The sequence below is a fragment of the Scyliorhinus canicula genome, chromosome 10 (genome assembly GCF_902713615.1).
Source record: "Scyliorhinus canicula chromosome 10, sScyCan1.1, whole genome shotgun sequence".
Taxonomy (NCBI): domain Eukaryota; kingdom Metazoa; phylum Chordata; class Chondrichthyes; order Carcharhiniformes; family Scyliorhinidae; genus Scyliorhinus; species Scyliorhinus canicula.
In genome coordinates, this window is record NC_052155.1 from 98,467,547 (window position 1) to 98,495,349 (window position 27,803).

At 49.9% G+C, this 27,803-nt stretch overlaps 1 protein-coding gene and 1 long non-coding RNA gene across 6 annotated transcripts in view; one reads left to right on the forward strand and one right to left on the reverse strand.

The window, feature by feature from the left end:
• Nucleotides 1-9,005: 9,005 nt before the first annotated feature.
• On the reverse strand, nucleotides 9,006-27,734 carry LOC119972542. Of its 2 annotated transcripts, XR_005462072.1 has the most exons (4): nucleotides 27,671-27,734; nucleotides 26,881-26,993; nucleotides 15,907-16,053; nucleotides 9,006-9,405 (listed from the first exon to the last, which is right to left on the reverse strand). It is a non-coding gene; the product is annotated as an uncharacterized LOC119972542 (long non-coding RNA). The 2 variants fall into 2 exon arrangements; XR_005462071.1 differs by lacking the exons at nucleotides 26,881-26,993; nucleotides 27,671-27,734 and adding an exon at nucleotides 26,994-27,155.
• The window catches only part of fam110b (family with sequence similarity 110 member B), a 189,985-nt gene continuing 189,627 nt past the window's right edge, over nucleotides 27,446-27,803 (forward strand). For 3 of the 4 annotated variants that reach the window (XM_038809407.1, XM_038809408.1, XM_038809403.1), the window contains exon 1: nucleotides 27,446-27,598. The gene's annotated coding sequence lies outside the window, so the exon portion shown is untranslated. The remainder of the gene's footprint in view (nucleotides 27,599-27,803) is intronic. The other variant, XM_038809410.1, reaches the window with a different exon arrangement.

Genomic DNA, 27,803 nt, shown 5'->3' on the forward strand with positions numbered 1-27,803 from the left:
GGAAGTGGGATAGAGGAGAAAGGAGGCATGAGGAACGTTCTTGGTACAGAGGCCAGATGGTAGCGAGCACGCATGAGGGGAAAACCATGAGAAGGGCAGGATTGTCCAATTTAGAAAGGGGCCTTTGAGGCCCTGAACTCCTCGTTGCCAGCCTCAAAATTGGGGCTGGGGCCAGAAGCAGCCCCTTATTGGCCAATAATTGGCTCCTTAAGAGTCTCAATGGGGTCAAGAGTGGGTGAGCTGTCCTGAGCCTCGCCCGCCTCATGTAAAGTCGTTGCCAGGTTGGGGAGAGGCAGGAGGGTGGCAGGAAAACCACCTTGGAAATTCTACAGGCTCCCCCAACTGCAAAGCTCCAGTGGAAGCCCATCAAATTCTGCCCATAGATTCATTTAAATGTGACGTTCCAGTCAAACATGCTCATACTCTCAAAAAATGCATACTTTGCAATCTGGATCATTGGTTTAGCGATTAAGAGTGGGAACTCTGCGGACAACTTTCTGCCCTTTTCTGCTGTTTGCACTCATAAAACAAGACGATAAATAAAACAGCTGTTTGTGCCACCCACAGTCCGTTGCTTTTACACTGGCCCCAGATTTTTCGGGAGCAATAATTTTGGTAACGAGAGCCCAAAACAGGTCTGTGCATAAAATCAAATTAGAGCCAGGTGGCGTCATTCTACAATTAATGCCATTTTCAACTTTAACCACCTGACTAATGAGACTTCCTGCTCTTGATCACAGTCATAGCTAGTAAACCTTTGAAAAAGCATTTCAAATACTATTTGAAGGGATTCTGTGCTGCTCTGAGATAACATATGTAGCTTTTGGAGACATTTTTGCAGATTTTAAAATTCTTTAATGGACATGAATGTGCTTGTGGCTATGAATGAAAATTCTGAATTGTAAAGGTACTTTCTTTCCATTATTTTCTTCGTTATTGTTTTTTGTTTATGTTCATTTTGTTGAGTCCAGATCCCTGATTTTGAGTGCAGATCCCTGATTTTGAGTCCAGATCCCTGATTTTGTATTAGTTTCCTTGGGAGTTGGTCCCTTCCACTCACAGTAAATACTGATGCAAAATGATTATTTGACATGTCCGCCATTTCTTTATCTTCATTGTCAATATCAATACTTTGGCAACCTTCCCTTTCCTAATATTCTAAATTCTTTTGTGTTGATTTTGATATCCTACATTAGTTTATTTTCATGCTCCCTTTTCGTACTTCTTAAAAACCTGTCCTTTGTTCGTCTTTCCCATTTGCCAGGATCTGTGCTTGTTTATGCATTTTCAATGCTTTATTCTTTTCTTTTTATGTTGGGCGCAATCGAGCGCCCAAAAACAGAGTCCCGTTTTGGGTGTTTCTTGGCACCTGCCACGCCGGGAACTGTCACACAGGACAATCCTTTTTTGGCCTCGGTGAGGCCGCACTTACCTCACTTCCCGCACTGCGCGTCAAAACAAGAAGAGACCGGGCGCCATTTTTAATACCACCAGGATCTTTCTATCTCTCTTTGGCTTCCCACTCTGCCTCCGGACTCCACCAACCCCCGCAATGGCCCAACGAGTGTTGTTGAGCCCGCTCTCACCCTACCTATTAAGGGCAGGGCACCAACGGACTGATCCCTGACATGGGCAAAATGGTACCCAGGCACCTTAGCACTGGCAGTGCCCCTGCTAGTCTGACAGTGCCATATGGGCATCCTGACAGTGCGGTGTTACATGGAAGTGGTGTATGGTGCCAGCCATGACTTGTCGGGGTGTAGGGGGGTCAGGATGGTGTCGGGGGGACTGGTGCCAAGGGGCCGATGTCAGATAACCCGTGTGGTCCTTTGAAGGTCATTTGTCTTTTTTCAGCACAGTACGGCGGTCCTCCTGGTCAGGTTTCCCGCACTAACGGCTGCTGCCACTGCCTCCCAAGCATTATTGGCTGCCTTGTGGCTGACCCTCACCTCCCTCGGAGGAACAGGATGTCCCAACTTGCCTCTACGATGTCCAGCATCCTTGTCAGGTTGGCATCCCTGAAGCTTGGTGCTGTCTCCGTGGTGGCATGGCTATGCGTGCAGTACGGATCTGTTCAGGGGGTGAGTTTATGTATGGTTCCCTCTCATTAGCAGGGGCCGCCGAGCGAGCGCCTAAGCGAATTGCCGAACGAGAAATCCATTTCTGCCAAGGAGCTCATGGGGGATCATATCCTGCACTAAGTGCAGCTCAATAGTGATTAGGAGCTCACCTACACAGCTGTCGAGGAACTCATGGAAAGCCTCACACATTACGGCACTTAGGACTTGTCCTGTTCAATCGCGCCTATTGTTTCAGAAAACTATCTCTGACAGACGCGATCCCTCATTAATACTCTACCTTTGCTTCATATTTGTCTAATCTGTGCATTTACGTGATCTATCACTTAATAACTGCTACAGGGGACCAATATACAATTCCCACTGCAGTCTTAAATTAGTTTCTGTTTCTTAATTTTACCTATAAGGTCTTCCCTGTTCACTTTCTTCCAGTTGTATCCTCTCTTAGCTTTGAGGTGATTTAATCTTTCATCGTGAATACTACTCCTTCCCTTCTACCATTTTCTCTATCTTTACTGTAGATGTTATAAGCTGTACATATACATATTCCAAACGATACCTGCAAATCAAATTATGCCATATTTCATACCAAGGTAAACTAACCATACTTGTCCATTGCATTCCCTTAATGGCTGTCCTGGAGTTCCAACACAATGTTATCCAAGTAGCTGCAGCATAATTGGTGGAAGGTTGCTGATATTCAGTGGTGGAGACTAGGTGGCCTTGGAGGATGACCTCAAGCAGCTCTGTTGCTGGGGAGCCTGGCTTCAGATTGCACCATTTTGGCATTGCTCCTTGAAAATGAACTCAGGCTTTCAGGCAGCTGGCCAATGTCATAATATACACCAGTATATCATGGTGCAGACACACACACTGATTGACACACAGCAAGACCAATCAACACACACAACATCGCAGCCAATCACCAGTTAGAGCACACTCACTATAAAGACAGAGGGCATCAGTTTTCCCGCTCATTCGGGATGCAGCCTCTTAGAAGGACAGAGCTCACAGATTCCAGCACAGATCTTCACCATGTGCTGAGTGCATAGACTGGTTAGGGTAGGCATAGGTCTTTACTTTAATCTAACATAGTGTCGATCCACAGTGACAGTATGTTCAACAGTTTCTAGCTTTATAAAATAGTGCTGTACTATTTCAAGTGTTGGTAGCTTGTATATGTTACTGCTAAGGTAAACGCAGACTCCACGGATCCAGAGTACCCAACACATCATGGTCCCAGTAGTTGATGTTAGAACTTCTTAAACCTACCTGCAGGTGATCTGCCTTCCACCAGCATACAGCCATCCTGCAAAATGAACAACGTCCGCCCCCCACCGCCGCTCCGCATCACCGGAAACCTTGGGGCCAACTGGAAGATCTTCAAACAACGCTGCCAGCTCTACCTTGAAGCAACAGACCTGGAAGCTGCTTCAGATGCCAGGAAGATCACTCTCTTCCTCTCCACGGCCGTTTACCACGCCATCCACATCTTCAACTCTTTCATCTTCGCTGATGGTGAAGACAAGTCAAAATTCAAGACGGTCCTCCTCAAATTTGACAGTCACTGCGATATCGAGGTGAATGAAAGTTTCGAGCGCTATGTCTTCCAACAGCGTTTACAAGGTAAGGATGAACCTTTCCAGTCCTTTCTCACCCACCTCCGCATCCTTGCGCAGTCCTGTAATTACGGGTCCACTTCTGACTCCATGATACGCGACCAGATCGATTTTGGTGTTCCGTCGGACCCCCTACGCCAGCAGCTCCTCAAGGTAAAGCAGCTCACCCTAGCGATTGCCATCGAGACCTGTGTGTTGCATGAACACGCCACTAATCGGTATTCACACATCCAAGTGGCTGAAACGGCACAGCAAGGTCCCCACGAGGCAGAACGGGTACAAGCAATCAAGCAACTCCAGGGCCTCAGCCTGAATGAGGGCGGCCATTTTGTGCACTTTTCACGGCCTCCCGCGTGTGCGTGCACTGAACGAGGGGATGGTGACATCGACGATCGCACTGCGCAGGCGCGCACCATGTACGACCGCACCGTGCATGTGCGGTGGCGCAGCGAGCGTACTGACGCTACAACGCGCGGCAACTGTGGCTCCGCCCACTTAAAGCGGCAATGTCCTGCCAAATCCCGATGCTGCCTACAATGTGGCAAACTTGGCCACTATGCTGCTTTATGCAGGCCTGCTCAGCCTGCCAAATCTCGTCGCTCCAGCCAGCCACGCAGGGATGTCCGTGCCATTCAACCCACGGTCACCAAACCCGATTCTGACCTGCTGCCCAATATTGACACCGAGGATCGGAAGGCGCCTTTTCGAGTCGGTATCATTACCAAAAACAGGGTAGCCCCGAAGCAAAAAGTCCAGCTTTTACCGGTATACAGCATCGATCCGGACGATGAGTGGTGTGCCACCCTTATGGTCAACCAGAATTCGTCGTCCACCTCAGAGACTAAATTTATGAACTTTTCGAATTTATGGACTCTCTGAACTGTTTTGTTGCTTTGTTTGATCAATTCCCTAGTTTGTATATAATGTTGTTCTAGTTACTCTTTTGTTGCATACTGTTTATCTGCACCAGACACCTTCCCATGTAAATAGCTTCGTTCTTATGTACATAGTCTTGTAAATATGTCTTCGCACTCCACACGTAGTCAGGAACATTCTCACCACACATTATATATTGCCACAAACATACATTTTTTTTATAAAAGGGGGATGTCATAATATACAGACCAGTATATCATGGTGCAGACACACACTGATTGACACACAGCAAGACCAATCAACGCACACAACACCACAGCCAATCACCAGTTAGAGCACACTCACTATAAAGACAGAGGGCATCAATTTTCCCGCTCATTCAGGATGCAGCCTCTTAGAAGGACAGAGCTCACAGCTTCCAGCACAGATCTTCACCATGAGCTGAGTGCATAGACTGGTTAGGATAGGCATAGGTCTTTAGTTTAAGCTAACATAGTGTCGACCCACAGGGTAGCAGGCAGCAGGGTAGCATGGTGGTTAGCATAAATGCTTCACAGCTCCAGGGTCCCAGGTTCGATTCCCGGCTGGGTCACTGTCTGTGTGGAGTCTGCACATCCTCCCCCTGTGTGCGTGGGTTTCCTCCGGGTGCTCCGGTTTCCTCCCACAGTCCAAAGATGTGCGGGTTAGGTGGATTGGCCATGCTAAATTGCCCGTAGTGTCCTAATTATAGTAAGGTTAAGGGGTTGTTGGGTTACGGGTTTAGGGTGGATACGTGGGTTTGAGTAGGGTGATCATGGCTCGGCACAACATTGAGGGCCGAAGGGCCTGTTCTGTGCTGTACTGTTCTATGTTCTATGAAAGTATGTTCAACAGTTTCTAGCTTAATAAAATAGTGTTGTACTATTTCAAGTGTTGGTAGCTTGTATGTGTTACTGCTGAGGTAGCGCAGTCTACATGAATCCAGAGTACCAACACATCAGCCAATATACCAAACATTTTGTTGTAGGCATCCACCAGTCTTTCTCTGTAGCCTCACCTATCGGAGTTCTCATTTGAGTCCTCAGAGGCAGAACTTGTTTGGATCCTTGCTTGCACCTGTGCTGTGCTTGCTTATGCTTACCTGAAAGGATAAAGAGAAAAGTTTGCAGGAGTTGTAAAAAAATCTTAAACCATATGCAACTTGTAAATCAGAAGGTAGATGAGAAGAAGGTGGGATGTGAGAAGGAGGATTAGATATAAGGGTACCAATTTTGTCAATGGATTCAGTGCCCCAGTGATCATGGCCTCAATAATTATCCTTGCCACAATTACCAGTACTGCATGTCTTCCTGCAAGAGAGAGAGGGAAGTCTGTCCATGAGTGTTGCCTGGTATATATTTGGATTAATAATAATCTTTATTGTCACAAGTAGGCTTACATTAACACTGCAATTAAGTTACTGTGAACTGTTGGTGGGATATGATAATTAAAGATGCTTTCATGTTTACCAGTTGTGTGAGGTTAATTAAACTTTCTGTAGCACTACAACCAGGTTCCAAGGTTAAATTCAGCACTGACTTCTGTTGATATCTATTCCCATTGACTATCATTGCGCATCTGGAGGGCGCCATTTACCCACTGCAGACACAGGAATGTCTCCTCATTTCCATCTCCTCCACCAAGACCTCCGATGTAGCATATGAAAACCTTGGTGCACTCACACATTCCCATGGTCAGCCATTGTTCCTTGTTGCACGGCACCATCTTGAATGCTGTCAGCACACCCAGCAACCATTTTAAGTAGTACTTTTGTGTAATACTGTTGAGCTCCCTGCTGATGAGTGCAGCCAATCAACAGTGCAGTTAGTGCTGGGTACACATAGGAGTCATTATAATCAGCAGATAGCACGGGGAAATCAATCAGTGATCCCTGCACCTGTTGTCAGGGGTTATCTAATTTAACCCCTCCCTCCAGACCGCCTCCTCAATTCTTCATATATGGTTCCCACTGAGGAACTGATGTTTTAAATAAAGTTTTAGCAACAATGCAGATATCTTTGAATGACAACCAGAACATTTAACCGTTGCCTTTGCATAGCAAGAAAAGTTCTGTTGTTCAAATGTGAATTAAATAATCTGATTGATGTTTGGAATAAAAATGCTATGCTGCCAAATTATGTGCTTTGAATTTATGTGATTAATGCGGGCTCTTCCTGACATAATATTACACTAATATAAATTATATAATAATGTTTGTTCAATTTGCTTTAATGAACTAGTATGATCCTTCTGAAATGTTCATCATGTGGACTTATAGCAGTGCACAATAAATTGCAAAAGGTTTCTGGTTAACTAAAATATGTGATTTGGCACCATGACTTTTTGATTTTTCTCAGCATCGTCTCATGATTTTTGCACTGTTAGCAGTACAGAAATTGGTAGCCTCCCTCTGGGAGCACAACAGTAACCATTATAGGAACTGCAAATGTCAGACTGAAGCTGTAGAAGGTATTCTTCTGAGATTGGAGATTCAATTCCATTGTTTTTGGTAGGTTTACTGCATAGTTAGGTGCCAGTTCTCATCTGGGAGCACTTAATACAGTAACTGGGTTCCTTGAATTCGGAAAGCATTCCATTTTCCAGCATCAATGTTCTTAATTTTGATGAGCAGTAACGCTATAGAGCAAAAGGCCTACTATAATTTACCCACCAAGGGATATTGGCAAGCGTAGTTTTCCCAAATAAACTAGTGACATGGAATAATAGATCCTTGGAAATGATTACAAGCCAGTAATCTAATTAGGCAGTTCAGTTGTGATAAACCACAAGAGCAAAGCAGGAACACTGACATCTGAACTGCAAGATTAAATTGCTGCCTGGAAGTTATGCCAGAGTATCTATTATTTTTAATAACAAACTTGACAGAGCTGCTCCATTCTGATTTAAATCTCCTTTCATTCCAGATTCAGCTGAAAGTGATTTTTAGAATTGAGATGGGGGCGGGGGTCATGTGATGTGAGCGTGAGAATGGCTACATTTTTGCGATCTCTGGCTCTGCCCATCTTTTAGTCCTTTCATCCTTGTCCACAGTTCTCTTTTGTATTTTCTTGGTGTACATCGTTTGTACTATGTGCACCATTGACAAACCCTTTACCCTGAGGACTGCCCTGCATCTCAGTTGTTATCCTGTGCTTTGCACCCTGTTGATCGTGTCGTTGTTTGCTTGATGTTGCCAACTGTTTCCTTTTTACAGGGACGTGTATAATGTGGGTGAGATGGCCTGCGCTGTTAGTTATTCTGATTTAACAAGTTTGTATCATTAATGTTGAATTCATGATTTATGCAGTCTTTACTCTAAATGTCTGAAAGACAGGTGAGTAGAACCGGAGCGGGGTGAGGGGTGAAAGGTTGGGGTGGAAAGGATTAGTTTCTCCTCACTATAATTGAGGAAGGCCCCATTCCCAGTCACATCTAATCAGTTTCGGCGGGTTTAAAAAAAAATCTTCTTCTTTTAATTTTGTTTTTTGAGCATCCGTGCTTTAGGCCTAGGCAGGCTACATGTTATCCTGCGGAGGAATAGGTTTATCTGACTCTTCCTTTGGGTCGAGTTGGTCTTTTCTCCTGATATAGGTCTCCCTCTTTAGCTGTTTTACCCTATGTGTGTAACCTGGTAACTCGGATCTTTATTTCTCAATCCTTGCTCTTCTTGTGATTCTCTATGGGAGATCCAGGGTCTATTCTGAGTTTTACTTGGACATGTAGTAGCCAACCCTCTTTGTAGTACTGTAGTCATAGGATGGTTCTCTCTTCTGTCGTGGACCAAGATAGGGATTGGATTGCATTGTGGCTTTTCACAGTAATATTATTCCTTCCTAGCACAGGGGCTGTCATGTTTTTTTTTCTCCTCTCTTGGTTTTCTTTGAAGTGATGAGTATGATGTAACTCTGTGCTGTAAACAACTGGCTTGTAATGCAGAAGGTCAGCAGCGCAGGTTCAATTCCCATACCGGCCTCCCCGAACAGGCGCCGGAATGTGGCGACTAGGGGCTTTTCACAGTAACTTCATTGAAACCTACTTGTGACAATAAGCGATTTTCATTATTATCCTGTTTTGGTGCAAATTGTCTTGTATCCTTGAAGGGAACATGTTGGGGTTGTTTATAATGACTCCTGTTATGTGCTGTACCTAATTTACATTATTACAAATGTGTTTTCTCTTTTTCCTTGGTTTTGCTGCGATGTTTGTAAAAATTAGAATAATATATTTTTAAAAAAGAACTGCAGACTGTGCAGTTTGGTGAACCCATTTTAAAATGACTATGATACTATTTTGTTATGGGCGAGGGGAAGGTGGTGGGATAACTTTCCCACTTGCTCTTCACCCCTTGAGTTGTTTGCAGCAAGATGTGGTTTAAAAATTCTGAATAATGTGATTTTCAATAATAAAACAAATATTTTGGGTAAGTTTAAATCAAAAGAAAGGATAATATTTATTCACGCAACACCCAACTCACTTCCTCAGGCACAAAAGTAAAGATGAATTCTGGAGATAAAACATGTTTGATTTATCATCAAAAGAAAATACAAGAAGTAAACCTCATCCAGATTTCAGCCCGTTAAAAATGCACATGTTTCAGGGCTGGGTAGTTTCTCTCTCTTTGCATGAATGGAAGTTGGAAGCCAGGTAAAGTTGTTGCCAAGAATTGTAGAGGCGAAGCTTTTCAGGTGAAAATAAATTAGTCCCGCTCTCTCACTGCCTGGGTTGATTGGTTGTTCGGTGGATTCTGTTCTCCTCGCTGCACAAATGGTCCATCTTGTCTTGCTCGTTGTCCAATTATGTATCCTTCTCTGGTTCTTGGAGTAAAAGAATTTATGATTAAAGGTCAGTTTCGGTCATATGGCCTCATGATCAATACCTCCATTGTCCACAAAACTGATTTGAGGTTAAAAGTCACTGTTCCACAATGGGGTTTTAATGGTGACTGTTCACACCTGCTTGTGAGCAATTGGTTTTGCTGGACATTTCATCATTAAGGGTAGAGTTTGCAGACATTGCATGTAGGCGGGCAATTGATTTAAAGGTTTATTAAATATCCAGTCATTGGGAGGTATAAATTCGCACATTGTGAACATCACTCACAGTCACATATATTTTAAGGACTTTCCGGAAGCTGGTTCACACATGAGTTAATCCTTTCGTTGTGCTGAAATCACAGAAGGTCATCTTGGGCAGACATTTTTTTTTAAAGTCAATTTTCAACAGTCCGCATTAACTGAAGTCTGTATCTTGAAGTTGGGAATACAGCAGCCTTGCAGGCATGACCATTACACTTCTGTGGGGATTGCATGAAATACCAAACAGGACATATCGTGAGTGTATTAAACTTTTGCCCAAGTATAACTGCACTTTTTCAAGAAATTTTCTGACAGTAGGCAACAAAACTAAAGGGAGGAAAGTTTTTCCTTTTTTAAACAATACTAAGAGATAAAAAGTTTACTATTTTATGTTGTATTTTGGAAAGTGCACGACTGGATGCAAGTTGGTTGCAGTGTGGGATTATTTGAATAGAATCAAGCCAACAAAAACAACAACCAAAAGAGAAAATGCTGGAAAATCTCAGCAGGTCTGGTAGCCTCTGTAGGGAGAGAAAAGAGCTAACGTTTCGAGTCCAGATGATCCTTTGTCAAAGCTGGCAAAAGGTCATCTGGACTCAAAATGTTAGCTCTTTTCTCTCCCTACAAAAGTTGCCAGACCTGCTGAGATTTTCCAGCATTTTCTCTTTTGGTTTCAGATTCCAGCATATGCAGTAATTTGCTTTTATTTCAAAAAAACAACAATTTGTATTAATATTGCACTGGTAATGTAGAAAAATATCCTACAGGTACCTCCCCAATGTGCAGTAACTCTGGTATAGCTGTTGGCGTTTTACAAATCTTCTGGCTAGTCCCTTAAAGCTCTGGGGTATAAAACAATCCATTCCTTGTGATTTGTGTGTTTTGAACCTTTCTATGGCTTTCTATTTTATTTATATAAAAATCGCTGATCTTACTTTGGTTCTCTCAGTTTGGAAAGAATGCAGAAAAAATGTCCCTCTGCATCCTAATTGAAATTATGCTTCACTGTCAACCACAGTAAGCATCAATCTCCTAATTCCCCCTAAGCAAAAATCTACTTCTTGGGGCACAGCAAACGTTCCCAGTGCACTGTTGATGGAGGTGAGCAACTTGACAGGATCCTCTTGTGCATCAGTTTCAGCATGGCGGCCCCTGATGCTGCTTTTTTGTGTCCAGGTTTGGTCAACTGGGTATGTGGTGGACAGAAAACATGATTTTCTCATTTGACTAATAAATTAATTGATTAATAAATGGGATGTTGTGGAACACCCTCTTGAAATGTGGTTGAAAATACCTCCTTTCTGACTTCCGGTTGCAGCTATGCGGAGCTAAGTCGCACGTTCGGCAGCTCCCGCCAGGAACGAACTTTTGGGCTCTTTTTAGGGCCCCCAGCGGTACTTTTTCGACGTCTCCCGACGTGGGAAGGAGCCAGCAACATTTCCCCGGCAGTATATGGCCTGCACTAGGAGTGGGGCGAGTAAGAAACTGGTTGCAGCGCCAAAGCAGAAGTGAGGGAAGAAGCACAAGATGGCGGCGGGCGGAGACCAGGAGGCATGGAGGCAGTGGGTGCAGGAGCAGCAGGAGACTCTCCAGCGCTGCTTCAGGGAGCTTAAAGCGGAGCTGCTGGAGCCGTTGAAGGCTTCAATTGACAAGCTGCTGGAGACCCAGATGGCCCAGGGGGTGGCGATCCGAGAGATCCGACAAAAGGCCTCCGAAAGAGAGGATGAGACCTTAGGCCTCGCGGTGAAGGTGGAGATGCACGAGGTGCTCCATAAAAAATGGCAGGAGAGGTACGAGGAGATGGAGAACTGGTTGAGGCGGACAAACCTGCGGATCCTGGGCCTTCCGGAAGGGCTGGAGGGGTCAGACATGGGGGCCTACGTGGTCATCATGTTAAATTCGCTGATGGGAGTTGGGTCCTTTCAGGGGCCCCTGGAGCTGGAGGGGGCCCATCGAATATTGGCAAGAAGACCCAAGCCGAATGAGCCGCCACGGGCGGTGCTGGTGCGGTTCCACCGGTTTGCTGACCGGGTGTGTGTGCTCAGGTGGGCCAAGAAGGAGCAGAGTAGCAGGTGGGAGAACGCGGTGGTGCTGATCTACCAGGACTGGAGTGCGGAGGTGGCAAAGAAGAGGGCCGGGTACAACCGGACGAAGGCGGTGCTACACAGGAAGGGAGTGAAGTTCGGCATGCTACAGCCGGTGCATTTGTGGGTCACCTACAAGGACCGACACTTTTACTTTGAGTCCCCGGAGGAGGTGTAGGCCTTTGTGCAGGCCGAAAAGTTGGACTCAAACTGAGGGCTGGGTGCGGGGGGGTCTGCATGTAACTGTGTTATATTTTGAGGGGGGGTTCTCTGTTTAATATTGGTTCTTTGTTGTTTTCAGGGAGGGTGGGGCACTGTTTTCTGCTTGGGTTTGTTGGATGGGCTCGAGGAGGGGGGCAGACCTGCAGTGTGGGGGGCTGGTGGTGTGAAGGGGGGTTGGGGCCCCGCGAAGGGACCGGGCCGGTAAAGGGAGCGGCGTCAGAGGAGGTGGGGTCGGGCAGGTGGAAAGCGCGGGCTTTTTCCCGCGCTGAGAGTTGAAGGGGGCGGGGCCGGAGCTGGGAAGCACGGGCTTTTTCCCGCTTGAGAGCGGGAGGGGGAAGAGGAAAGCCTGCTGGTGGACACTGGGGAGGAGGGGAAGCCCCATGCTGGGAGGGGTCGGGGAAGTGGCAGGAGTAGCCGGGGTCAGCAGGAGTCAGCTGACTTGCGGGAGTACAATGGAGGGAGCAACGCAGCTAGGGGGGTCCTGGCTGGGGGAGGGGGGGGGGGGGTACCGGGTTGCTGCTGGAATGGCCAAGAAGGAGCTGCCATATATGGAGGGGGTCGGGATGGGGGTCGGCCACCGTGGGAAACGGGCTGAGCGGGGGGCGCAGGCACGTGGCGGGCTGAGGAAGGGTAATGGCTAGTCGGCGGGGGAGGGTGGCAGGTAGCCCCCTGATCCGGCTGATAACCTGGAATGTGAGGGGACTGAATGGGCCGGTCAAACGGGCCCACGTGTTTGCGCGCCTGAAGGGGCTGAAGGCGGATGTGGCCATGCTTCAGGAGACGCACCTGAAGGTGGCAGATCAGGATAGATTGAGGAAGCGATGCGTAGGCCAGGTGTTTCTTTCGGGGTTGGATGCATAAATCGGGGGGGGGGGGGGAGGGGGGGGCGCTGGCGATCCTGGTGGGGAAGCGGGTGTCGTTTGAGGCGTCGAATGTGGTGGCAGACAGCGGCAGGAGGTATGTGATGGTAAGCGGCAAGCTGCAGGGGGAGCGGGTGGTGCTGGTCAATGTATTCGCCCCGAATTGGGACGATGCGGGTTTCATGCGGCGCATGTTGGGCCGAATTCCAGATTTGGAGGCGGGGGCCCTGATAATGGGGGGGCTTTAACACGGTGCTGGACCCGGCACTGGATCGATCCAGATCCAGGACGGGGAGGAGGACAGTGGCGGCTAAGTTGTTGAGGGGGTTTATGGACCAGATGGGAGGGGTGGATCCATGGAGGTTTGCAAGGCTGAGGGCCAGGGAATTTTCATACTTCTCCCATGTGCATAAGGCCTATTCCCGGATTGATTTGTTTCGTTATGAGTAGGGGGCTGATTGCGAGGGTAGAGGATGCTGAGTATTCGGCGATAGCCATTTCTGACCATGCCCCGCATTGGGTGGACCTCGAGCTGGGGGAGGAGAGGGACCAGCGCCCGCTTTGGCGCTTGGAGGTGGGGCTGCTGGCGGACGAGTAGGTGGGCGGGCGGGTTCGAGGATGTATCGAGAGGTACCTGGAGGCCAATGACAATGGGGAGGTCCGGGTGGGGATGGTCTGGGAGGCGCTGAAGGCGGTGGTTAAGGGGGGAGTTGATCTCCATTCGAGTCCACAGGGAGAGGAGAGAGCAGAGAGAGAGGGAGAGACTGGTGGGGGAGATGGTGAGGGAGGACAGGAGATACGCGGAGGCTCCAGAGGAGGGATTGCTGAGGGAGCGGCGTAGTCTCCAGGCTGAGTTCGATTTGTTCCCCACCAGAAAGGCGGTAGCTCAGTGGAGGAAGGCATAGGGAGCGGTGTATGAATATGGAGAGAAGGTGAGCAGGATGCTGGCGCACCAGCTCCGTAAGCGGGATGCGGCCAGGGAGATCGGTGGAGTTAAGGATAGGGGAGGAAATGTGGTGCGAAGGGGGGTAGACATTAATGGGGTCTTCAGGGACTTTTATGAGGAACTGTATCGGTCCGAACCCCCAGCGGAGGAGGGGGGGGGATGGGGCGCTTCTTGGACCGGTTGAGATTCCCGAGGGTGGAGGAGGGACAGGTGGAGGGGCTGGGGCGCCGGTTGAGCTGGAGGAGCTGGTCAAAGGGATAGGGAGCATGCAGTCGGGGAAGACGCCGGGGCCGGATGGGTTCCCGGTCGAATTCTATAAAATGTTGGGCCCCCTGTTGGTTAGGACCTTCAACGAGGCAAGGGAAGGTGTGGCTCTGCCTCCGACGATGTCTCGGGCGCTGATTTCCTTGATCCTTAAGCGGGACAAGGATCCCCTGCAGTGTGGGTCTCACAGGCCGATCTCACTCTTAAATGTAGAGGCCAAGGTGTTGGCGAAGATCTTAGCCACGAGGATAGAGGACTGTGTGCCGCAGGTTATCCACGAGGATCAAACAGGGTTCGTGAAGGGGAGGCAGCTGAAAACTAACATACGGAGGCTCTTGAATGTTATAATGATGCCGGCGGTAGAAGGGGAGGCGGAGATAGTGGTGGCGTTGGACATGGAGAAGGCCTTTGATAGGGTTGAGTGGGGGTACTTGTGGGAGGTGTTAGAGAGGTTCGGGTTTGGGGAGGGGTTTGTCAGGTGGGTGAGGCTGTTATATGAGGCCCCGATGGTGAGCGTGGCCATTAATAGGAGGAGGTCGGAGTATTTCTGGTTATACTGAGGGACGAGGCAGGGGTGTCCCTTGTTCCCCCTGCCTTTTGCACTGGCAATTGAACCCCTGGCCATGGCGCTGAGGGAGTCGAGGAACTGGAGAGGGCTGGTGCGAGGTGGGGAGGAACACCGGGTGTCGCTCTATGCGGATGACCTATTGTTGTACGTGGCGGACCCGGTGGGAGGAATGCCGGAGGTGATGAGGATTCTCAGGGAATTTGGGGATTTCTCAGGGTACAAGCTCAACTTGAGGAAGAGCGAGCTGTTCGTTGTACACCCGGGGGACCAGGAGGGGGGGATTGGTAGGCTCCCACTAAAAAGGGCGGAGAAGAGCTTCAGGTACTTGGGGGTCCAGGTGGCCAGGAGCTGGGGGGCCTTGCATAAGCTTAACCTCACGAGGCTGGTGGAGGAAATGGCGGAGGAGTTTAAGAGGTGGGACATGCTGCCGCTGACTCTGGCAGGTAGGGTGCAATCAGTCAAGATGACGGTGCTCCTGAGATTTCTGTTCCTGTTCCAGTGCCTCCCCATCATTATCCCGAAGGCCTTTTTCAGGCAGGTTAACAGGAGCATTACGGGGTTTGTGTGGGCGCACGGGACCCCGAGGGTGAGAAGGGTGTTCCTGGAGCAGGGCAGGGATAGGGGGGGGGGGGCTGGCGTTGCCCAACCTCTGTGGGTATTATTGGGCTGCCAACGCAGCGATGGTGCGTAAGTGGGTGATGGACGGGGAAGGGGCAGCATGGAAGAGGATGGAGATGGCGTCCTGTGTGGGCACGAGCTTGGAGGCGCTGGTAACGGCGCCGCTGCCGCTCTCTCCAACGAGGTATACCACGAGCCCGGTGGTGGCGGCTACCCTCAAAATTTGGGGGCAATGGAGACAGCACTGGGGGGAGGTGGGGGCCTCGATGGGGTCCCCGATACAGGGGAACCACCGTTTTGTCCCGGGGAGAATTGACGGCGGGTTCCTGATTTGGCACAGGGCAGGTGTTAGGAGGTTGAGGGACCTGTTTGTAGACGGGAAGTTTGACAGCCTGGGTGAGCTGGAAGGGACGTTCGGGCTCCCCCCCGGGGAACACCTTTAGGTACATGCAGGTGGGGGCGAGGGGGGGGAAGGGGGGGTGGGGGGGTGGGAGGGGAGTTTTCTTTGTTTTGGGCTGAAGGGACGTGTATATTTGTTCATTGCTAATGACGGGCGTTAATTTATTTTTTCTTCTTTGTATACATGGGGGGGGGGTTTGTTTTTTCGTTTCTTGATTTTTTTTATTGATATTTTGTGAAAATTTGAATAAAAATTATTTCTACAAAAAAAGAAAATACCTCCTTTCTTCTTTACACTGGTATGGCAATGAACAAACTGGACCTCTTGTCATGGCACCTTTCCTTCTCACTTTTCAGTAATCCTTTTCTTCAGCCTTGTTCATAATCACTTTAGTTGAGTATAACAAATTGTAATAACTGTGTTTTCTGCAACAACGCAAATATAAATTGTAATGGTTTGATCTTTTAACACCCATTTCTATTCTATGAACAATTAGTTCTGCTTTATCATGTATTTAGCAAGTATGTGATAAGCTATGTGATCCTCAACTATGCTTTGTTACCGCTAGGGTCAACTGTTCCAATGAGCTCGCAGCCAGCCTTCCACCTTCCAAACATTTGAGCTCATCCAAACCTCTGGTGGCTACGGGAGCGATTTAACCAACCCACTGGTGGAAAGGCCAAAAATCAGAATTTGTGCCGGGTGCGAATCTGTTTGCTATCTAACCTGCCAATTCACAATGGAGAGAATCAGATCTCACCCAAGTGTGGCGAGCGTATCATTAACCCTGGTTTTCTCCTGAGATGCAGATGACCTGTTGCTGTATAGCTCAGAGCAGAGTTCTTCGGTGGAAAACATTATGTGGTTGCTCCAGAGATTTGGGCCTTTTTCAGGGTACAAATTTAATTTAGGGAAAAGGGAGTACCTCATGATGTCCCTCTGGGAGTGGGGGGGGGAGACTGCCATTTCGGCTGGCGGCATTTCATTTTAAGTATCTGGGGCTACAGGTGGGTACAGGAGGGGCTGGTTTAGCTCACTGAGCTAAATCGCTGGCTTTTAAAGCGGACCAAGCAGGCCAGCAGCACGGTTTGATTCCCGTACCAGCCTCCCTGGACAGGCGCCGGAATGTGGCGACTAGGGGCTTTTCACATTTCACTTTCATTGAAGCCTACTTGTGACAATAAGCAATTTTAATTTTTTCATTTCAGGAGCGCCGTGGGAGGGGCCCAGCAAATCATGTACATATTTTTTGGTCCTGCCCGAAGCTGAAAATGTTTTGGAGGATGGTGTTTAGCACCATTTCGGGAGTTCTGCATTTGGACCTGGAGCCCGGTCCCCTAGAAGCCATATTGGGAGTGTCAGACCAGCCAGAGCTTCAGCCGGATGCAGGGATAGATGTTTTAGCCTTCGCCTCACTGATTGCTTGTAGGTGGGTCTTGTTGGTGTGGCGGGACCCGCTGGAGTTTCTGACCCTGGAAAAGGGGAAATTTGCTCTTAGGGGCACGAGTGATGGATACTACAATTGTTGGGGTTTGTTTATCATGCACTTTCAGAGTTGGTTACCGTTGGCTGTTGGGGGCAGGGGGTTATGTGAGCTGGGATTTTTTTGTGGGGTTGATTTAAATTGTAAAACTGTTGAAAATTTGGTGGATAAAAATACTTTAAAAAAACCCTAATTTGCCCTAATTTCAATCTCATCAGCGAGATTGAAGCCGAATGCAACAGCCTCCCGGGAATTAATCGGCTCCCCCGTGAGAAATCCAGCGGTCGTCGTTCACCACAATTTTTTTTAAACTTGAAGTTGCCAATGGCTACTGAAGGGAATGGAGGTGGTGAGTAGCCAATTCCATTTTTGGGTATGCAGCTCAAGGGTACAGGAGCTGCTGCCCCAGTGCTTGGGTGGAGTGGGGGAGGGGGGTGGTGGTAAGGGGGGGGTCGCTGAAGGGCTTTTCATCCATGAGGCCTTCAAAGCCATCTTCAAATATTGTGGAGATTCATAACAGGGGTAACAACAGCTGCAGCCTGTCTGTCCCACCAAACACTTCTAGGGCACAGTCTGTTCTTGGTTATATGCTGAAGGTCACTTTAACTCCCTTTGACTGTGAACAGCCTCTGCTTGCATAGCTGAAGGCTACAGCTAATGAAAATTTTGCCTTGTTAGTTGTAAGAGCACTTCACAGCTGCAGGTTGTATTTGCTGTTTGTTCCTGCTGGTGGCTCAAGATACCTGGAGGCTGCTGTTCTTGTTTCTTCCTTTTCTGTAGCCGTAAAGAAGGATAATTGTTTCTAAGATACCTGGGTCCTGGAACACCCTGTGCAGGGGGATGTACGAGTCCAGAAGGTAATCCGGTTTGAAGCAAGGAGATGCTGCAGGACCTGATGTACGACATTGATCCAAATGGGCCACCTGCTACCGCTGTTGGAGAAATGCTTCCGCAGATTACCGATGCATTGAACTGCTCAAAGTGCGGCTCTGATACCTGGACCGCTCTGGTGGTCCACTGCAGTACTCCTCCCAAGGGGTCTCTCACTTTGTAGTGGTCTGCTGTGCCCTCCATAATCTGGCACAGCAGCGGGATAACATGCTGGCACAGGAGGAGGGACATACAGCCTTGTTTGAGGAGGAGGAGACAGAACAGGAGAGATGGAGGATGAGCCCAGGGAAGATGGACGACAGATGGCAGCGAGGGTCCGGCATGTCCAGAGAACCAGGGAGGCCCTCATCCTCACCCGATTCTTATATGACGAGGTTTTGTCTGTCAGCTCATCCCCCATCCCCCTGGTGATGGGCCTGTGTCGACACTGTCAGGGGGTCAATATAGAAGACAGAAGAGTGATGATCACTCACTGCAAAGTAAGCTCTGATGTTCCTCAGTTTGTACAAGGTCTGACTCCAGTCTTCCTGCTGACAGTGCACTCACACCTATCCTCTGAACATGATCTGCATTGGGGTGGGGTGGGGCGGTTGATCTTGAACTACTGTGCCTGGAATGCAGAGAGGCCCACGATGAAGATTAAAGCGAAAGAGGCTTAACATGTATGATGTGTAACATGTTGTAATATTGAAAACTGGACATTTCCATCTTTCCTAGCTACAAATAGTGATAACGCCCCATACCCCTCAATCTTCATGATCTCATGTGGTCTCGTGCTACATCTAGGTCTATCCCAATATGCACATCAGAGGTGGAGGCATCTGCTGCTTTTCCTGCCCTGTGGCGTTTGGTGCCCTTAGTGGACGTCCTCTGGAGGGCCTGGAGCCGGAGGGCCTTGGTCGCCTTACCAGTGTCACTGGCTTCGCCGTGCCGCCCTGTTCTGCCTGCTGCCCTTGAGATGCGCTGGTGTCAGGGGAGGGGGAATTCCGAAGAACTGGAGACCACCATTATATCCTTGTTGGCAGGCCTCAGGTTGGCCTCCAGCATTTCCTCCTCCCGGACAGTGCACTAGACGCTTCCATGGGACAGAGGGGCAGCTTGAGTGACCTCTAGAGGCCTCTGCGTCATCTCCCTCTGCCAGTACTGATGGCTCCTCGTTGTCTGCGGCATCGTGTCGGCGCCCTCATTGATACTGTCAGTGACTGGCCGATACTCTGAAATGCCTTGGAAATATCCACCTGCATCTGGGACATGTCCCTCAACGACTGGGACATGATGTCAAGGCCCTCAGCCGTGGTCATCACGAACTGAGCCATGCCTTGGAACCCACTGTGGTAGTTACCACTGTTGTATTATATACTACATATGAGTATATTTCGGTAAGGCCCCTGTACTATAGGTACGGGGGTAGATCCCTGCCTGCTGGCTCCGCCCAGTAGGCGGAGTATAAATGTGTGGGCTTTCCGAGCTACAGCCATTTCGGCAGCAGCTGCAGGAGGCTCCACATCTCTGCCTAATAAAGCCTCGATTACTCTCTACTCTCGTCTCGTCGTAATTGATAGTGCATCAATTTATTACACAGAGATTTAAAAACGATGGATCTCCGCATCAAGCCTGATCGCCTGCAGCTTCACCCTCAAGCAGACAACGCCAAGTCAGCCTTCGCACATTGGCTAGCCTGCTTCGAGGCAGACATAGGATCTGCGACTGAACCACCCTCAGAGTCACAGAAGCTCCAGATCCTAGACACGCGCCTGAGCTCGGCCATCTTCCCCCTCATCTGGGACACGCCGACATACGCTGAGGCCATGGCGCAACTGAAGGGGAACTACATGCAGCAGACCAACAAGATTTACGCCAGGCACCTCCTCGCCACACGGCATCAACTGCCCGGTCAGTCTGTGGAGGATTTCTGGCGTGCCCTCCAACTCCTAGTGAGAGACTGCGAATGCCAGGCCGTTTCGGCCTCTGAACATTCGGACTTGCTACTTAGAGACTCGTTCATTACAGGCATAGAGTCGGCCTACATCCGCCATGGACTCTTAGAAAGGGCTACCCTCAACCTCGCAGCGACCAAGAAACTAGCGCTCTCGCTCACGGTCGCCTCGTGCAATATTCAAGCGTATGCCCCCGACCGCGCGGCCCACCCCTCCTGGACATCGTGGACCCGCCAGCAAACGCGCTACCGTGCACCCCGTCAGCGACCGCCCTCAGCCAACCCCAGGCCTGCGCCGCGCGGCAACCACACACCCCGGGGGACCAAAGTGCTATTTCTGCGGACAGTCAAAGCACCCCTGACAACACTGCCTGGCATGGAGTGCGCTCTGCAAGGCCTGCGGTGAGAATGGACATTTTGCTGCTGTGTGCCAGGCCCGCTCAGTTGCCGCCGTTGCCCCGGCGCCCGCCATGTGCGACCCCCGGGCGCTGGCATCTTCCCCCCCCCCCTGCAGACCTTGAGATGTTGCTCCCCTCACAACACGTGCTGCCCGTGGGCACCGCCATCTTTCTCGGCATCTTGCTCGCCTCACACGTTTGGCCCGTGGGTGCCGCCATCTTTCTCGGCATTTTGCTCGCCTCACACGTGCGGCCCATGGGCGCCATCTTGCCTGCCTCAGGACATGTGCGGTCCGTGGGCGCCGCCATCTTCCCCGCCTCAGGATCCCTACTTGTCGGACACCTCCTCGGACCGCTCATCGCCTGCAGCCACCGTCGACCAGCCACGCCTGGCCTCCGTTACGATCGACCAGACACGACCGCACAACCACGCGACCGTGTCGACGATAGTGAAGATCGATGGGCACAAGATTTCCTGCCTTCTGGACTCCGGGAGCACTGAGAGCTTCATGCACCCCGATACGGTAAGGCACTGCTTCCTCACGGTCCACCCCACCAACCAGAGAATCTGCCTGGCCTCTGGATCCCACTCCGTGGCAATCCGGGGTACTGCATTGCCACCCTCAACATCCAGGGCATAGAGTTCAGTGGCTTCCGCCTCTACGTCCTCCCCAACCTCTGCGCTGCCTGGCTACTCGGCCTGGACTTCCAGTGCAACCTCCAGAGCCTAACCTTGAAATTTGGCGGGCGCCTACCACGCCTTACTGTATGCGGCCTCACAACCCTCAAGGTCGACCCACCTTCCCGGTTTGCGAACCTCACCTCGGAGTACAAACCCGTCTCCACCAGGAGCAGACGGTACAGTGCCTAGGACGGGACCTTCATCAGGTCTGAGGTCCAGCGGCTGCTATGGGGAAGTATTATCAAGGCCAGCAACAGCCCCTGGAGAGTCCAAGTGGTAATGGTAAAAGCTGGGGAGAAGAGCAGGATGATCGTTGACTAGTCAGACCATCAATCGGTACACGCAGCTCGACGCGTACTCCCTCCCTCGCATAGGGATTGCACAGTACCGGGTCTTCTTGATAGTAGACCTGAAATCTGCCTACCACCAGTTCCCCATTCGCAAGACGCAAGGAGGACTGCCAATACACCGCATTTGAAGTGGACGGCCACCTTTACCATTTCCTTAGGGTTCCCTTCGGCGTCACTAACGGAGTCTCGGTCTTCCAATGGGAGATGGACCGAATGGTTGACCGGTACCGACTGCGGGCCATTTTCCCGTACCTGGACAACGTCACCATCTGCGGCCACGACCAGCAGGACCACGATGCTAACCTTTCCAAATTCCTCCACACCGCCAAACTCCTTAACTTAACCTACAACAAGGAGACGGGTGTGTTCAGCACGGACCGATTAGCCATCCTCAGCTATGTGGTCCAGAACGGAGTTCTAGGGCCCGAACCCGATCGCATGCGCCCCCTCATGGAACTCCCCCTCCCCCACTGCCCCAAGGCCCTCAAACGATGCCTGGGGTACTTTTTGTAATATGCCCAGTGGGTCCCAAACTATGCGGACAAGGCACGCCCACTCATTCAATCCCCGCTTTCCTACTGACGGCCGAGGCTCACCAGGCCTTCAACCGTATCAAGGCCAATATCGCCACGGCCGTGATGCACACGGTCGACAAGACGTTACCATTCCAAGTCGAGAGTGATGCATCAGATGTCGCTCTGGCCGCCACCCTCAACCAGGCAGGCAGGTCCGAGGCATTCTTTTCCCACACCCTCCATGCCTCTGAAAGTCGGCACTCCTCTGCCGAAAAGGGGGCCCAAGCCATCGTAGAAGCTGTGCGACATTGGAGGCATTATCTGGCAGGCAGGAGATTCACTCTCATCACTGACCAACGGTCGGTTGCCTTCATGTTTAACACACAGCGGGGTAAGATAAAAAAATAATAAAATCTTGAGGGGAGGATCGAGCTCTCCACTGACAATTACGAGATTTTGTATCGCCCCGGTAAGCTCAACGAACCCCCGATGCCCTATCCCGAGGTACATGCCAGCGCACAAGGTGGCTCCGCACCCTGCATGACGATCTCTGTCACCCAGGTGTCACCCACTTTTATCACTTCATAAAGGCCCGCAATCTGCCCTACTCCATCAAGGAAGTCAGGGCTATCACCAGAGACTGCCAGGTCTGCGCGGAGTGTAAACCGCACTTCTACCAGCCAGACCGTGCACGCCTGGTGAAGGCCTCCCACCCCTTTGAACGCATCCCACCCTTTTGAACGCCTCAGCGTGGACTTCAAAGGGCTCCTCCCCTCCACCGACCGCAACACGTACTTCCTCAATGTGGTCGACGAGTACTCAAGATTCCCCTTCGCCATCCCATGCCCCGACATGACGTCTGCCACCATCATCAAAGCCCCTTAACACCATCTTCGCTCTGTTCGGTTTCCCAGCCTACATCCACAGCAATCGGGGATCCTCATTTATGAGCGATGAGCTGCGCCAGTACCTGCTCAATAGGGGCATTGCCTCGAGCAGGATGACCAGCTACAACCCCCGGGGAAACGGGCAGGTGGAGTGGGAGAACGGGACGGTCTGGAAGGCCGTCCAGTTGGCCCTACGGTCCAGAGATCTCCCGGCTTCCTGCTGGCAGGAGGACCTTCCCGATGCCCTTCACTCCATTCGGTCACTCCTGTGTACCACGATTAACGAAACTCCCCATGACCTACCTAGGACGTCCACCTCCGGGGTTTTGCTCCCGATATGGCTGGCAGCTCTAGGACCCGTTCTCCTCCGTAAGCACGTGCGGCTACACAAAGCGGACCTGTTGGTTGAGAGGGTACAGCTACTCCACGCGAACCCACAGTACGCCTACGTAGTGTACCCAGACAGCCGCCAAGACACAGTCTCCCTTCGGGACCTGGCACCAGCTGGGTCCCCGCACCCGCGCCCCGGCACCACCCTCCCTTCCCCTGGTGCAACTCGCCACAGCCCCTCTCCAGGACGATCCACCCTCCCCTTGGTCCCACCCGTGGATGAAGATGAGGTCAACATGCTCCCGGAGTCACCGATGACCAAACTAATGCCGGCATCAACACCACACCTGCGGCACTCGCAACGGTGGATCAAGGTGCCCCGACTGTCTAAATTTGTAGACTCTTTCAAAAAATTTTTGACAACTTGTATGCAAATAGTTTCCAACAACCTGTATGTCAATAGTTTCCGCCACCCCCACTGGACTCTTTTTTTAAACAGGGGGTGAATGTGGTAGTCACCATTGTTGTATTATATAAGGCCCCTGAACTACAGGTATGGGGGGAGTATAAATGTATGTGTTCTCCAAGCTACAGCTATTTCAGCAGCAGCTGCAGGAGGCTCCACATCGCTGCGTAATAAAGCCTCGATTACTCTCTACTCTTGTCTCGTCGTAATTGATAGTGCATCACCCACCACTCAAGATGCAGACATCATGCTCCAGGCTTTCCACTGTGGTCGCCACCCTAGATGTGTTGGATTCGGTGCCATGCATTGTCTGCAAAATCTCCTGCGCCCATAGCCTTTGGGACCGCTTCAATTTGCTATGCATTCATTGGAATGTTGCTGACACCCCTTCCTGAATCTTATGGCTGTGTCCTATCATCTGTATCAGCTCTGGGAAACCCTGTTGTGTCTGCTGGGATCCAGCAGATCTCTGACTGCTGGCTCCCTTGGATGTTCCTGCCTCCACCTGATGTGCATCAGCAAATGTGTGGTGCTCACTGGATTTTGCCCCAGAAGACTGTCCACTGCTGTCGCCCACCAAGGTGTGTGTATCTGTGCTGATGGAAGGTGGGGTTGATAGCTGTGATGCCTTGATGGTGGTCTCCTCGGAGGTCTCCTTTGAAGTGGTATCTTTGCTGGCAGGACGAGGACGACTCTGGATGGTCCAGCCCCATCAGATGGAGATCCTGTGAGACAATGTGGTCAGTCAGAGGGAAGGATCATTTTGTCTGACATGAACAACTTATTTGAGACAGGTCATCTGGGTAAAGGGTCAGTCAATCACCACCTCTGCGGTGGAGGCCAATCTCGCTGTTGATAAATGCTCTTTCCTCAGACAACCCCGCTATTTCCAGGGCCCATTCTTCATAGGGGGCGAGGATTATGATCTCTGGTATTCCACACCCACTCCCCCAGTCTTGGTCCCTTCCCGCTTATTATGGGCTATCTTTCCCTGCAGGGACAAAGAGAGGGCTTTGTGAGCCGCACACTTAATGGATGGAGAGGGGGTCAATAGAACATAGAACAGTACAGCACAGAACAGGCCGTTCGGCCCTCAATGTTGTGCCGAGCAATGATCACCCTACTCAAACCCACATATCCACCCTATACCCGTAACCCAACAACTCCCCCCTTAACCTTACTTTTTAGGACACTACGGGCAATTTAGCATGGCCAATCCACCTAACCCGCACATCTTTGGACCGTGGGAGGAAACCGGAGCACCCGGAGGAAACCCACGCACACACGGGGAGGACGTGCAGACTCCGCACAGACAGTGACCCAGCCGGGAATTGAACCTGGGACCCTGGAGCTGTGAAGCATTTATGCTAACCACCATGCTACCGTGCTGCCCCAATAGCAGGTGGCATGTGTGGGCACTGCAACTGGACTAAAGGAGTTATGCTGGCGGGTGCATGGGGGTGCTGAGAAACAAGCATGAAATACACCTGTGGGGAGGGTGCATGGTATCAGCCAGTTATCTGTGAGGGGGTGGGGCAGGAGTTGTGGATTTGAAGGGTGACAGGCAGAACTGATGTCTGGAAAGGTTGTAAGTTATCCTTGCAGCTCAGTGGAGGTTGTTGGTCTTTTTCAGACATTGGTGCTGGCCCTCCTGGTCATGCTGCCCGCACTGGGGGCTGCTGCCTCCCAGGTGGTACTGGTGGCCCTGCTTCAGGCCCTCTGAACCCCTTTAGGGGAAAAGGATACCCTGTTTCTCATTCACAATGTTGAGAAGCCAGTCCAGGTTAGCATTGTCAAAGCAAGGAGCAAGTCTGCATGTTGCCATGCTTGTGTGTTGACTGGGAGTGAGTGGTGAAGAAGCGTTTAAAAGCAGCTCCCACTGGTTAGCGGCGAGAAGCAGAGGCCCGAGTCCGGTGAATCAGACCGTGAGACAGCTGGTAATGGTGAGACGCTCATGGGGCCTCATTTTAGGAACTAAGTGCTGTTAAATACAAGCTGCAATCTCGCCAATGCAGCCATTGAGAAACACCCTGCTAACCTACCCAAAATGATACGTAGAAATGTTTCCGTTAAATGAATGAAAAATGAAATGAAAATCGCTTATTGTCACGAGTAGGCTTCAATGAAGTTACTGTGAAAAGCCCCTAGTCGCCACATTCCGACGCCTGTCCGGGGAGGCTGGTATGGGAAATCGTGCCCTATATCTTAATTGGTATCAAGTCTTTTACCTCTGTGCTCGCTGATCTACATGGTCTCCAGGTCACCAATGCCTCAATTTTAAAGTTTTCACCTTTAAAATCCCTCTATGGACATGTCCCTCCTTGCTTCTCGAGGCTCCCCAATTCTGCAACCCTCTGAGAGCTCCCTAACCCCAACCTTTTCTGCCTATACATTCGTTTGTTCCATTGTTGGAATCATAATAATAATCTTTATTGTCACAAGTAGGCATACATTAACACTGCAATGAAGTTACTGTGAAAAGCCCCTAGTCGCCACATTCCGGCACCTGCTGGGATACACGGAGGGAGAATTCAGAATGTCCAAATTACCTAACAGCATGCCTTTCGGGACTTGTGGGAGGAAACCGGAGCACCCGAAGGGAACTCACACAGACACATAGAGAACGTGCAGACTCCACCCAGACAGTGCTACCCACTGTTGCTTTACAGCGCGAGAGACCCATGTTTGATTTCTGTCTTGGGACACTGTGCGGAGTCTGCACGTTCTCACCGTTTCTGCGTGAGTTCCCTTCGGGTGCTCCGGTTTCCTCCCACAAGTCCCGAAAGATGTGCTTGTTAGGTGAATTAGACATTCTGAATTCTCCTTCAGTGTACCCAACCAGGCGCCAGAGTGTGATGACTAGGGGATTTCCACAGTAACTTCATTGCAGTGTTAATGTAAGCCTACTTGTGATACTAATAAAGATTATTATTGAAGTGCCTTCAGCCATCTCTGCCCGAAGCTCTGGAATTCCTTGCCAAAAGCTTCTCCACATCTTCTTCGTTAAGATGCTGCTTAAAAACTGTGTCTTCTTTCCCCGATTACACTCCTATGAATAGCTGTTGGATCTTTTCTATGTTAAAAGGTGCTATATAAATGCAATTTGTTATCGTTAACAGAGCCAGGCAGGACGTCACCTTTCCAGGGCAATGTTGAAGTAGTTACAAAAATAAAAGGGTAATTGCACATAGTTATATATGTTGAATTTCAATTTACAGCTGAAAAATAATAAGCGGAATAATAAATTAGGTGACATTATTTTGTCTAATTTTGAATATGCGGAGTATAAATTATTTGAACATTCTCTCACCTACCCAGTAACATTAACTTGATAAATGAAACGTATGCCGTATGTCTTTACAGTAGAATCTTTGGTCCTGACGGTTATATGTGGGATGGAAATTACCTTAATTTTCCGTATATTTACCTGCATGAAATGAAAAATAAGATGTATAAAAGATTGAGCAAAAATGGTCGTCGCTTTTTCAGTATTTTTAACGAAGCAGAGGTTCATCCTTGTGTTGCTTTAACGCCCACTGTCTCCTGAATCTTGGTCTTTTCAGTAAATGATCACCCACTGCAATACGCCTCCAATTTTCCTTCGCAAAGGAGAGAGCACTTCGCCTGATTTAGGCGACTGAACCATTAAATAGGGGGTGTAAATTGACAATCATCCTGGTCGCGATTAGCTTCTGCTGGATTTCTTGGCAGGCTGTCAGCGGGTACCATTGCCACTGAGTGGGCAGGACCTTTTTGAAGGAGACAATGTGAGTTGGGAGGTGGAGGTGAGGGAAGGAGTTGTTGCTGGAGGTTTGATCCCCTGTGTGTGTTGGAGGTGGCTGTGCTGCTGGCAGTCTGGCTGAGTGTGGAAGCAGCTTCTCTCTCTCTCAGTATCGCTGCTGGAGCTGGCTTACAATGTTGCTCTGGGTTACAATGCCGGGTTACATTGTCTCCAGTTCAACCTGATCCGGCCTCCGCTCCGTTCGCACCCCGACACAAGAATTAGATCGCAGCATACATGTTCTTTTGTTGGTAAGTGAGATTTGTTTGCTTTATATATAGACGGGCAATCATTGCAATCGCGCGCTTTGACTGTACTTCCACGGTTGGTAGATCCCAGCTGAGGCTCCGCTTCCTCGTCCGTTGGAATTGTCTCTGTGTCTTGGGGCGGGGAGGGGGGAGAGATGGGCAGAAACGCCTCTTAACGGTAGAGGAGCTTCTGTCATTTTTCCAAGTT